This window comes from Pongo pygmaeus, chromosome X (assembly GCF_028885625.2).
Source record: "Pongo pygmaeus isolate AG05252 chromosome X, NHGRI_mPonPyg2-v2.0_pri, whole genome shotgun sequence".
NCBI lineage: Eukaryota > Metazoa > Chordata > Mammalia > Primates > Hominidae > Pongo > Pongo pygmaeus.
In genome coordinates this window covers 81,439,464-81,452,954 of record NC_072396.2, presented here as the reverse complement: position 1 = coordinate 81,452,954, position 13,491 = coordinate 81,439,464, and the positions used below count along the sequence as shown (strand labels likewise).

The window sequence follows — 13,491 nt, the reverse complement described above, 5'->3', positions numbered from 1 at the left end:
CATCATTCTCAGTAAACTATCGCAAGAACAAAAAAACCAAACACCGCATATTCTCACTCATAGGTGGGAATTGAACAATGAGAACACATGGACACAGGAAGGGGAACATCACACTTCGGGGACTGTTGTGGGGTGGGGGGAGGGGGGAGGGATAGCATTGGGAGAAATACCTAATGCTAGATGACGAGTTGGTGGGTGCAGCGCACCAGCATGGCACATGTATACATATGTAACTTACCTGCACATTGCGCACATGTACCATAGAGCCTAAAGTATAATAAAAATAAGAATAATAATAATAAAAAGAAAAAATAAATAAATAAATAAATAAATAAATAAAAAAGAATTTCAATAATTAATAAAAGTTGGAGTATCAATTTCTACATCTTAATTATTTATAATTGTCGTTACCAATAAATTTACCTCTGAATTTGCTTAAGTTCCAATTTTTTTCATTGTATACAATTTGGAAAACATAATAACACATAGAATCTAAGAATGTCTTGTAGAGTGTATAAACAAAATATAAGCAGAATAATTTTAGAGTAACATATAGCTTTAAATATATATACATATGCATACATGTATTTAGCATATATATATATGTATTCCACGTAAAAACAGCCCCTCATAACTTTTTAAAAACATTTTTAGGGCTTCAATGATAATCGTTCCAAAATAAACAGCTTCCTTTTGGAATTGGATGAAGTATACAGTTTTATTTTTAAAAAGCACTTGTTTGTGGATGATTATTAATGTTATGATGAATTTTTATTGTTAACTGTAGCATTTTATGATATTCTAATATTTTGTTTCTATTATTAAAGGCAAAGGTGAAGACTTCGAAAGTTGCTATGTGAGTACCATGAAACAGCACAAGATCCTTGAACTGAGTATTTCTACAAAATACTCATTCAGATTAGCTACCAAAAACAACTTTGGCTTGAAGTATATTTAAATATTTACAATATTTGTCTATACTTCAATAAGAATCTGAGACTAATTTTCCATCTTAATCTATTTTTCAGTGATTTCAGTTAAATAGCAGTCTTCCATACATCAGGAACTATGCCTCCAACACCTCCCCTCCTAAGCTAAAAGAAGCAGGAATCTGTTATTTGTCACTAGACTGGTGTGCCCCAACAGAAACCCAAATGACACTCCTACTTATGTACTAGAAATGGAGGAAGCAGGATCTGTAAGTTTTTCTTTCATATGCTTTAATCTTCAACCTCAGTTTTAGGTATATGTTATATGGATTCCACACTTGAGAAGATTTTTAATTTAGTCAATTTTCTTTCTACTCAATCGATTCATTCAGGAATTGCATGATTCCCAAGTCCCTGTGTTCTGAGGGAGCCAATGCAGAGCCAAGGTTGGGCCAGGAATTGTGTGATTCCTGACTTCGTGTGTTCCAGATGGGGCCAATGCAGAGCTGGGGTTAGGCAATTCTGCACAGAAAGTTCTAAAAGTACTCAAGTCTCTGCAAATTAGCTAGAAGCAGCAGCAGCCATAACAATAGCATAGCGAATCAGAGAAGCGTGTTAGTTTTTAACTTTGGGACTATACCAGACAATCTTGCATAGTCACATAAATCTTCAGCACCTCAACATATTTCTATCCTTTGTTCATATCACTGGATTCCTGATAAGGGTGGGCAGCTATTTCATTCCATCCTGAACTTTCAAGTCTGTACTGAATAGGCTGGTAAATTTGTAAAGCAGCTGTAAATTATATTATATATATTTTACCACAGTTTACATAAAGTAGATAAATGTTGAGAAGTGTTCTATGTTGCAAGTAATGTGCTAAGTGCTTTCACATTCATTATCTCATTAAATCTCCCCAAAGGAATGAGGCTGTCAAAGTAGAAATTATCTCCATTTTTTATATAGAGAAACTGAAGTTCAGAGAGACTAAGGGACTTGCTCAGAATCACCCAGATGGAAAATAAGTTGAAGTTGTAATGCAGGCTTGCCCGGTTCCAAAGTTCATTGTCTTTCTAGGGTTTAGATTTTAAGCCGAAATACAATGGAGAAGAGTTCTCATGCACTATAAGAAGTCTTCAGAGAAGTACTACATACAAGGGTATGTGGCTATACTTTATAAATTTGTGTCATATTTTAATATAAAATTAAACTTTTAACCAGAGAAATGAGTATATTTTGTTTGAAATCAAACCTTATTTTGCATTTAGTTCTTAGAAATGCTCCCTCAACTTACTTTATATTTGCAAACTGAACATTTTCAAATCAGACATTTATTTGCAATGGTCAACCATATCGTCCTCTTTTATTTAAACAGATCTTTGCCTGCAATATGGAAGGAAGAAGCAACCCCAGTGGAAAAGTAAAATATACAACCTGTCCAGATAAAACCGGATGCCCTAGAAAACCATATATAAAGGGAAAGGTCCATGCACACAGTGTAAAAATTGGATGGAGTAAGTAATGTTTTTGTATTTAAAATTTTCCCTCTGTCTTAATATTAACTATTGAGAAGAAATCTTCCTCTCATTGTCCTCAGCTTTATAAAATGTTCTCTTAGTTATTTATATGTGAGATATTCTGCCATATAAATGAGTTTAGTTGTAAACTATATTATTTTTCTAGTTCTCTCTTGCTATCTCATTAATTTGCACATGAACACATTATTGAGCTTTATGTGTCCTTAAATAAGATTACATCTAATATGGAGGCCACAATTAGAAGGCCACATCAATGATAAATGTCAGCTTAAGAATTTATATTCATACAAATTATTTTCTCTCTAAACTAGAGAAATCAACTTTATGGCACACATACTTAGCTTTTCAATCTTTTGCAAATAACTTTACAATATTTATTTAAATGCTTCATTTCTAATATTCCAAACACGTAACTTGAATTATGTTTTATTATCTTTATTAATATGTGGTTATTAATACACTATTGTTTCATGTTTATATTTTTCCTCTGTGAAAAAATGTTTCTTAAATCATGAGATAACATTCCAGTGGGAGACTTTTAAGTTTATTCAAGAATAATTTTGATTTCATTTCTCTTTTCAGAACCATCCAAAGATAATGGTGGAAGACACATTCCAAGTTACAGTTTAGAAGTTAGTGAAAATTCAGATGGTAAGGCATCATGATTTTTAAAAATATTTTATTTTGAAATAGTTTTAGACTCACTAGAAGTTGCAAAAAAAAAAAGGTATAGAGAGTTCCCATGTAAAATCTTCACTCAGCTTCTCCTAAGATTAATATTTTACATAATCATAGTACAATTATCAAAACTAGGAAATTGACATTGAGATAATATTATCACCTAAACCCGAGAAATTACTTGAATTTCTGCAGTTTTTAGTAATAAATCATGTTTACTGACTGATATGATTTTATGGTTAATTCATGGGGCATATATTATTTTACTATTGAAATAGATAACTGGACCAACTTCATTTCCAAAATTGTTATTTCTTAGTGTATACATGAGATATCATGGAAACCGGTAACATTTATAAGCAAGCTGGGCACAGCAGCTTACGCCTGTAATCCCAACACTTTGGGAGACCAAGGCGGGTGGGTTACTTGAGGTCAGGAGTTCAAGACCAGCCTAGCCAACATGGTGAAACCCCGTCTCTACTAAAAATATAAAAATTAGCCAGGCTTGGTGGTGCAGGCTTGTAATCCCAGTTACTTGGGAGGCGGAGGCATGAGAATCACTTGAACCCGGGAGGCGGAGGTTGCAGTGAGCCAAGAGTACACCACTGCACTCCAGCCTTGACGACAGAGCAAGACTCCGCTCAAAAAGATTTTTTTTAAATAAGCTACCTATAAATAAATTGAATAAATTTGCTTTTATCCCTTCAGTGAATCTCTGAAACATAATTTACAGTGGCAACAAAAGGGAATTTCTATATAATCACCTGCAACCTGGTACTGCATAGAAACTGAGAGTCTTTCACACCTCACTTATAGGCCAGACAGGTGGGAAAAGAACGATGGAAAACATTTAAGACTGAAATGAGCTGTATCGTATTACTAAATGTTTTACAAAACTGAACTTGAATTCAGTACAGTCATAAGGTATTTTTTCTTTCTCTTAGCCTTCAGATATATTGACTATTCAAACACCTACTCTTTCTCCTGCATCTTGCTGTCCTCCACCCTTGAATGGTAAGACAAAGTCCAGAGAAACCAGTCTCCTATGCAGTGAGGCTTCTTTGTGTGATTTGTATGACTAAGCCTACATTTCCTGTTTTGTAACGTTTGATTTTTTATATATGAAATGATATTAAAGCAGAACCAGTGATTTTCTTTTAGAATATAATCAAATATTGGTCAGCCAATTGTTTCATTTTTTACTTTGTTCATTTTTTAGACTCCGGGTCTCACTCTGTCACCCGAGCTAGAGTGCACTGACAGTAATCATAGCTCATTGCAGCCTTGAACCCCTGGGCTCAAGCAAACCTCCCTCTTCAGCCTCCTGAGTAGCTGGGACTACAGGCATGCACCGTCATATCCAGCTACATTTTTTATTTTTCACAGAAACAGGGTCTCACTTTGTTGCCCAGGCTGGTCATGAATTCCTGGCCTCAAGTGATCCTCCCATCTCAGCCTCCCAAAGCACTGAGATTACAGGCAGGAGCCACCGAGCCTGGCCAGTTGTTTCTTACTTAGTAATTGAAACCACAAATTTTTTTGAAGTCTGTAAATAAAATTTAAAAATTAATTGACACAAATTACTATATTTTGAGTCTCCTGTTACTTTGTTTTAACAGTCTTCTCAAATTATTTTGTATAATTTTAGAGAAGCACCTTTAAAACTATTTACAAAATACTTTAAATTTGATTTTGTATATTTTTATAGACAATTCTCTTGCTAATGGAAACCCTGAAGCACTTGTATATGTCAAAAAAGCAAACGGTAACCAAGATGACACACAAGGGCACCCTGGCTCTGACGTGAAATACAGATTGAGTAAATTAATTCCTGTAGAATCCACAGTTTCTAGTTAAAAACAGCAAATAGGGATAGAGAAGTTATATCGTTAAGTTGTCCCATTTGTAGTCCATTTCACTTTGGATGGATATATGCTGCTACTTCCCGTCAAGGTGGGAAGTGATCATGCCTGCACAATCATTTGTATGTTTGCTTATTTGTTTGTTTGTAGTTTGGATGTTTCAATGAAGTATGAAACCGCCATCAGTACCAGGCCCTCCTTGTCAATGTGGTACACCTGTACTAACCTGAAAGGGTCCAAAGTGTGTTGTTGTTAGTTGGGGAGTATGTTATCAATTTATTGTTATTAATTTATGATTACTATAAAAGCACAGTAATTTTTTTAGAACCTTTTTTGGAAACTCTGGAACTCCCTAAGGAGTCAGAGTTTAGAATTAGAATCCCACAAATCTTGGATCATGGTTTCTGGAACACACCCAGGACGTAATACTAATGGTATTAGGAAGGCTAAAGCAATACTAATCCTGCCCTACAGACCCTATATTTGAGGAAAGTAATACATTTGGAAAACCAAGTAGAATATCAATAGGTCACTAATTTAATTTTTAAAACTAAAATAAGAGATAAAGTTAAATCAATTTATAGAACTTAGCATTTTTTACAGCTTCATTGGGAAATCTCTGGTCATGTTTGCTTGCATGTAACTATACAGTATGACACATAAGAAATGTGGCTATAAGTTAATGAAGCTTTAAAAAAAAAAACTTTTGGTCAGGCACAGTGGCTTACAACTGTAATCCCAGCACTTTGGGAGGCCGAGGCAGGCGGATCACCTGAGGTCAGGAGTTCAAGACAGCCTGACCAACATGGAGAAACCCTATCTCTACTAAAAATACAAAATTACCCGGGCATGGTGGCACATGCCTGTAATCCCAGCTACTTGGGAGGCTGAGGCAGGACAATCACTAAATCACTTGAACCTTGGAGGCGGAGGTTGCTGTGGGCCAAGATGGCGCCATTGCACTCCAACCTGGGCAACAAGAATGAAAATCCATCTCAAAAAAAAAAAAAAAAAAAAGAAAATAACTTTTTTACATCCATGTGAATATTTTCCCATTCAAACAAAGCTCTTAAAAAAAATGGCCTAATTATTTAGCCATGTAAGTATCTTTAAAATTTTCTTCCCTTTTTCCCAGGCTCTAGCAGGGTATGTGTAGTATTAACAAAAAGCCTTAGTCTCTTAATAATAGATGACAGGTATGATTATATCACTGTATCACTGTATAAAGGCCAGAGAATACTGGGGTTTGTGTTTCATCCCAGTAACCAATAGTAATATAAAGCAACATTAGTATGTATGTTTGCTCTTTTTTAAGTAACTCACTTAAAAATAATTTTAATAAATTTTTAAAAAGCATTCATCTAATATGCGAAATTAGATGATCCTTTTTCTTAATTTTATTTGAGCCTTTTAATGTTAATTATAGTATACTGCCTAATGCTTAATTATTTCTACACTTGTCTGTATCTCAAAGCATTTAATAGATTATAAGCTTTGACACTGAAAGGATCATGTTGTAACTCTCAACAGTATCTAGTATAGTGACTACCTAGAGAAAGAACTCAATTTCTCTGTCTGCTGCATCTTTCAGATTCCTGTGTGCAATGGTGCTGAAATCACTGATTACAGGCTAGAGTGGGGACAAATTGAAAAATCAGTGCACTTGATTTACACACGCCCTTGCTTGAGCTATGAAGTTAAAAGTCTCATTCCTGCAACTACATATTTTTGCAGAGTCCAGGTAAACCTGACAGTTCCTCCAATGTAAACAAGACAACAGCTTATAACCTATGCTATCCACAGTCATAATACTGGCAGCATTTCCAGTGTGGAAACCAGAAGATAGTCACAGACTTCCAAATGTTAGATATTGCTCATATTCGGTGACAATATTCTAAGCTCCTGCACCTGGCATTGAAAGTCTTACATAATCTAGCACCTACTTTCCATTCCACCTTGATCTGCCATTATTCTCTCCACAGTTCTGTGTTTCCCAAATTTCCCTGAACCTAAGAATCATCTGATATGCTTGTTAAAAACACTGACTCCTATACCCTCACTCAGACTTATTGAATCAAAATTTCTAATCCAGAGGTTTGCTAATCTGTATATTTAACAAGCACCCAAAGTGATAATTATCATCAATTAGGAAAAATTGCATGAACTCTCTATTCCAAACAAATAAGTCTACTCCACCATCACCACTAACAAATATGCCATGTGCATTTGTTCATACTGTGCTCTCTGCCTATCTTGTTCCTTAAAATCAAGGTCTTGTATAAATGTTTCCCTGATAACCAAAATGGAAGTGATCTCTTCCTCTTCTGAACTACTAGAACTGTAAGATTCATAACCTGAACTCTGATACTTGACACCTAATGTCCATCCCTCCGATTGCCTTTCATAACTGAAAGTTGTCTTTTTTTAAAAAATCCTTTGTCAGATTTGTTGGGTGTCACTATTTTTTGTGTTGCAAAAAATGCTGTCACAATATGTATTTATTAATTAGGAGGCCATTGCAATAGCCCAAAGGATAAGTGATGAAAGAAGACATATAAATGGCCAACACGTATATTTTTAAATGCTAAACATTAGCAAATCAAAACCACAATAAGATATCATCTTAAACCAGTAAGAAGGCTATAATTAAAAGACAAAGAAGGCCAGGCTTGATGGCTCATGCCTGTAAACCCAGCTCTTTGGGAGGTTGAGGTGGGAGGATTCCTTGAGCCCAGGAGTTCAAAATCAGCCTGGGCTCTGCTGACTGTTCCTTTTGCCATGCAAATCTCTTTAGTTTACTTAGGTCCCAGCTATTTATCTTTGTTTTTATTGCAATTGCTTTTGGGTTTTTCGTCATGAAATCTTTGCCTAAGCCAATGTCTAGAAGGGTTTTTCCAATGTTATCCTCTAGAATTTTTATAGTTTCAGGTCTTAGGTTTAAGTCCTTAATCCATCTTGAGTTGATTTTTCTATAATGTGAGAGATAAGGATCCAGTTTCATTCTCCTACATGTGGCTAGCCAATTATCTCAGCAGCATTTGTTGAAAACGGAGTCCTTTCCCCATGTTATGTTTTTGTTTGCTTTGTCAAAGATCAGTTGGCTGTAAGAATTTGGCTTTATTTCTGGATTCCCTATTCTGTTCCATTGGTCTATGTGTGTATTTTTATATCAGTCCCATGCTGTTTTGGTGACTACAGCCTTATAGTATACTTTGAAATCAGGTAGTGTTATGCCTCTGGATTCGTTCTTTTTGCTTAGTCTTGCTTTGGTTATGCAGGCTCTTTTTTGGTTCCATATGAATTTTAGAATTGCTTTTTCTAACTCTGTGAAGAATGATGGTGGTATTTTGATGGGGATTGCATTGAATTTGTAGATTGCTTTTGGCAGTATGGTCATTTTCACAATATTGATTCTACCCATCCATGAGTATGGGATGTTTTGTGTCATCTGATTCTTTTAGCAATGCTTTGTAGTTTTCCATGTAGAGGTCTTTCAGCTCCTTTGTTGGGTATAGTCGTTTTTTGTTTTTTTTTTTTTTTTTTTTTTTTGCAGCTATTGTAAAAGGGGTCAAGTTCTTGATTTGATTCTCTGCTTGGTCACTGTTGGTGTATAGAAGAGCTACTGGTTTGTGTACATTAATCTTGTATCCAGAAACTTTGCTGAATTTTTTTTTTTTTTTTTTTTTTTTTGAGATGGAGTTTCAGTCTTGTCACCCAGGCTGGAGTGCAGTGGTGCAATCTCAGCTCACTGCAACCTCCGCCTCCCAGGTTCAAGCAATTCTCCTGCCTCAGCACCCCGAGTAGATGGGATTACAAGTGTGCATGACGACGCCTGGCTAATTTTTGTATTTTCAGTAGAGACAGGGTTTCACCACATTGGCCAGGCTGGCCTCGAACTCCTGACCTCAGGTGATCTGCCTGCGTTGGCCACCCGAAGTGCTAGGATTACAGGCATGAGCCACCACGACCAGTCTGCTGAATTCTCTTATCAGTTCTAGGAGCTTTCTGGAGGAGTCCTTAGGGTTTTCAAGGTAAACTATCATATCATCAGGAAACAGGGACAATTTGACTTCCTCTTTACTGATTAGGATGCCTTTTATCTCTTTCTCTTGTTGGATTGCTCAGCTAAGACTCCCAGTATTATGTTGAAGAGGAGTAGTGAGAGTGAGCATCCTTGTCTTGTTCCCGTTCTCAGGGGGAATGCTTTCAACTTTTCCCCACTCAGTATCATGTTGGCTGTGGGTTTGTCATAGACAGCTTTTATTACATTCAGGTATGCCCCTTGTATGCCGATTTTGCTGAGAGTTTCAATCATAAAGTGATGCTGGACTTTGTTGAATGCTTTTTCTGCATCTATTGTGATGATCATGTGATGTTTGTTTTAAATTCTGTTTATGTGGTGAATCACATTTATTGACTTGTGTATGTTAAATCATCCCTGCATCCCTGGTATGAAACCCACTTGATCATGGTGGATTATCTTTTTGATATGCTGTCAGATTCAGTGAGCTAGTATTTTGTTAAGGATTTTAGCATCCATGTTCATCAAGGATATCAGTACGTAGTTTTCTTTTTTGGTTGTATCCTTTCCCGGTTTTGGTATTAGGGTAATGCTGGCTTCATAAAATGAATTAGGGAGGGTTCCTTCTTTCTATATCATGTGGAATAGTGTCAAAAGGATTGGCACCAATTCTTCTTTGAATGTCTGGTCGAATTCTGCTGTGCATCCATCTGGTCCTGGACTTTTTTTTGTTGGTAATTTTTAAATTACCATTTCAATCTCACTGCTTGTTATTGGTCTGTTCAGGGTATCTAATTCTTGCTGATTTAAGCTAGGAGGGTTGTATTTTTTCCAAGAATTTATCCATCTCTTGTAGGTTTTCTAGTTTATGTGTGTAAAGCTGTTCACAGTAGCCTTGAATGATCTTTTGTATTTTGGTGGTGTCAGTTGTAATATCTCCTGTTTTGTTTCTCAGTGGAGTTATTTGGATTTTCTCTCTTCTTTTCTTGGTTAATCTTGCTAATGGTCTATCAATCTTATTTATCTTTTCAAAGAACCAGCTTTTTGTTTCATTTATCTTTCACACTTTTTATTTTTTTTGTTTCAATTTCATTTAGTTCTGCTCTGATCTTGGTTATTTCCTTTCTTCTGCTGGTTTTGGTTTGCTCTTGTTTCTCTAGTTCCTTGAGGCATGACCTTAGATTGTCTGTTTGTGCTCTTTCAGACTTTTTCATGTAGGTGTTTAGGGCTATGAACTTTCCTCTTAGCACCGTATTAGCTGTATCCCAGAGGTTTTGATAGGTTGTGTCATTATTGTCATTCAATGTGAAAAAATATTTTCTTTTTTTTAAGACAGTCTCACTCTGTCGCCCAGGCTGCAGTGCAGTGGCGTGATCTCGGCTCACTGCAACTTTCACCTCCCAGGTTCAAGCAATTCTCATGCCTCAGCCTCCCGAGTAGCTGGGAATACAGGCACCCACCACCACACCTGGCTAATTTTTGTATTTTTAGTAGAGATGGGGTTTTACCATGTTGGTCAAGCTGTTCTCGAGAACTCCTGACCTCAGGTGATCCATCCACCTCCACCTCCCAAAGCGCTGGGATTACAAGCGTGAGCCACCGTGCTTGTCCTGAAAATTTTAATTTCCATCTTGATTTCATTTTTGACCCAATGCTCATTCAGAGGCAGGTTATTTAATTTCTATGTATTTGCATGGCTTTGAGGGTTCTCTTTGGAGTTGATTTCCAGTTCTATTCCACTGTGGTCTGAGAGAGTGCTTGATATAAGTTCAATTTTTTAAAATTTATTGAGGCTCATTTTATGGCCTTTCATATTGTCTATCTTGGAGAAATTTCCACAGGCTGTTGAATAGAATGTGTATCCTGTGGTTGTTGGATGAATTGATCTGTATATATCTGTTAGGTCCATTAGTTCCAAGCTATAGTTTAAATCCATTGTTTCTTTGCTGACTTTCTGTCTTGATGACCTGTCTAGTACTGTCAGTGGAGTACTGAAGTCTCCCGCTAATATTGTGTTACTCTCTATCTCATTTCTTAGGTCTATTAGTAATTGTATTATACATTTGGGAGGTCCAGTGTTAGGTGTATGTATGTTTAGGATTGTGATATTTTCCTGTCGGATAGGCCTTCTACCATTATATAATGTCCCCCTTTGTCTCTTTTAACCACTGTTGCTTTAAAGTTTGTTTTGTCTGATATAAGAATAGCTACTCCTGCTTCATTTTGGTGTCTATCTGCATGAAATGCATTTTTCCACCCCTTTACTTTAAGTTTATGTAATCCTTATTTGTCAGGCCTCTGAGCCTAAACTAAGCCATAATATCCCCTGTGACCTGCATGTACACATCCAGATGGCCGGTTCCTGCCTTAACTGATGACATTCCACCACAAAAGAAGTGAAAATGGCCAGTCCTTGCCTTAACTGATAACATTCCACCACAAAAGAAGTGAAAATGGCTGGTCCTTGCCTTAAGTGATGACATTACCTTGTGAAATTCCTTTTCCTGGCTCATCCTGGCTCAGAAAAGCTCCCCCACTGAGCACCTTGTGACCCCCACTCCTGCCCACCAGAGAACAACCCCGCTTTGACTGTAATTTTCCTTTACCTACCCAAATCTTATAAAACAACCCCACCCCTATCTCCCTTCACTGACTCTCTGTTCAGACTCAGCCCACCTGCACCCAGGTGATTAAAAAGCTTTATTGCTCACACAAAGCCTGTTTGGTGGTCTCTTCACATGGATGCGAGTGAAACTTATGTGTTAGGTGAGTCTTCTGAAGGCAGCAGATGGTTGGTGAGTTCTTATCCATTCTAAAGTTCTGTATCTTTTAAGTAGAGCATTTAGGCCATTTATGAATGTTAGTATTGAAATGTGAAGTACCATTGCATTCATCATGCTCTTTGTTACCCGTGTACTTTTTTTGTTTTTTAACTTAAATTTTTGTTTTATATATAGGTCCTGTGTGCTTTGTGCTTTAAAGTTATTCTGTTTTAATGTGTTTCCAGGATTGTTTCAAGATTTAGAGCTCCTTTTAGCAGTTCTTGTAGTGGTGGCTTGGTAATGGCAAATTCTCTCAGCATTTGTTTATCTGAAAATGACTATATCTTTTCTTCATATATGATGCCTAGTTTTGCTGGACACAAAATTCTTGGCTGAAGATTGTTTTGTTTGAGGAGGTTAAAGATAGGGCCCCAATACTTTCTAGCTTGTAGGATTTCTGCCGAGAAGTCTACTGTTAATCTGACAGGTTTTCCTTTATAGGTTACCTGGTGCTGTGTCTCACAGCTCTTAAGATTCTTTCCTTGGTCTTAAGTTTGGATAACCTGATGACAATTTGCCTAGGTGAAGATGTTCTTGTGATGAATTTTCCAGGTGTTCTTTGTGATTCTTATGTTTGCATATCTAGGTCTCTAGCAAGGCTGGGAAAGTTTTCCTTGATTATCCCCCAAAAATGCTTTTCCAAGCTTTTAGAATTGTCTTCTTCCTCATGAATACCAATTATTCTTAGGTTTGGTCATTTAACATAATCCCAAACTTCTTGGAGGTTTTGTTCATATTTCCTTATTCTTTTTTCTTTGTCTTTGTTGGATTGGGTTAATTTGAAGACCTTGTCTTCGAGCTCTGAATTTCTCCTACTTGTTCAATTCTATTTCTGAGATTTTCCAGAGCATTTTGCATTCCTAAAAGTGTGTCCAAATTCTCCTGAATTTTTGGTTTTTCAAGTTATCTATTTTGTTGAATATTTCTCCCTTCACTTCTTGTATCATTTTTTGGATTTCCTTGCATTGGGCTTTGCTTTCTCTGGTACCTCCCTTATCAGCTTAATAACTAACCTCCTGAATTCTTTTTCAGGTGGGTCAGGGATTTCTTCTTGGTTTGGATCCATTGCTGTTAAACTAGTGTGATTTTTGAGGGGTGTTAATGAGCCTTGTTTTGTCATATTACCAGGGTTGCTTTTCTGGTTCCTTCCCATTTGGGTGGGCTCTGTCAGAGGGAAGGTCTAGGGCTGAAGGCTGTTGTTCAGATTTTTTTGTCCTACTGAGTATTCCCTTGATGAAGTGCTCATCCCCTTTTCCTGTGGTTGTGGCTTTCTGTGAGCTGAACTGCAGTGATTATTGTCCCTCTTCTGGGTCTAGCTACCCAGCGAGTCTACCCAGCTCCTCGCTGGTTCTGGGGGTTTCTGCAGAGTCCTGTGATGCGAACCATCTATGGGTCTCTCAACTGTGAATACCAGCACCTGTGCCGGTAAAGGTGGTGAAGGTTGCAAGCACCCTCCGTGAGTGTTCTTAGCTTTAGTGGTTTCATGCTCTATTTTTGTGCTGGTTGACCTCCTGCTAGGAGGTGATGCTTTCCAGAAAGCAACACAGAAGACAGGTGATTTCTGCATTTTCAACTGAGGTACCAGGTTCATCTCACTAGGGGGTGTCGGAAAGTGGGTGCAGGACAGTGGGTGCAGCGCAC

At 37.1% G+C, this 13,491-nt stretch overlaps 1 protein-coding gene and 1 long non-coding RNA gene across 2 annotated transcripts in view; both read left to right on the top strand.

Moving 5' to 3' along the window:
• Positions 1-835: 835 nt before the first annotated feature.
• On the top strand, positions 836-2,087 carry LOC129024314 (uncharacterized). Its single transcript, XR_008497072.1, has 3 exons — positions 836-856; positions 1,029-1,198; positions 2,007-2,087. It is a non-coding gene; the product is annotated as an uncharacterized LOC129024314 (long non-coding RNA).
• Positions 2,088-6,731: 4,644 nt separating this feature from the next.
• Positions 6,732-13,491, top strand: part of TAF9B (TATA-box binding protein associated factor 9b) — a 37,352-nt gene continuing 30,592 nt past the window's right edge. The window contains exon 1 of the mRNA XM_054471260.2: positions 6,732-6,748. The gene's annotated coding sequence lies outside the window, so the exon portion shown is untranslated. The remainder of the gene's footprint in view (positions 6,749-13,491) is intronic.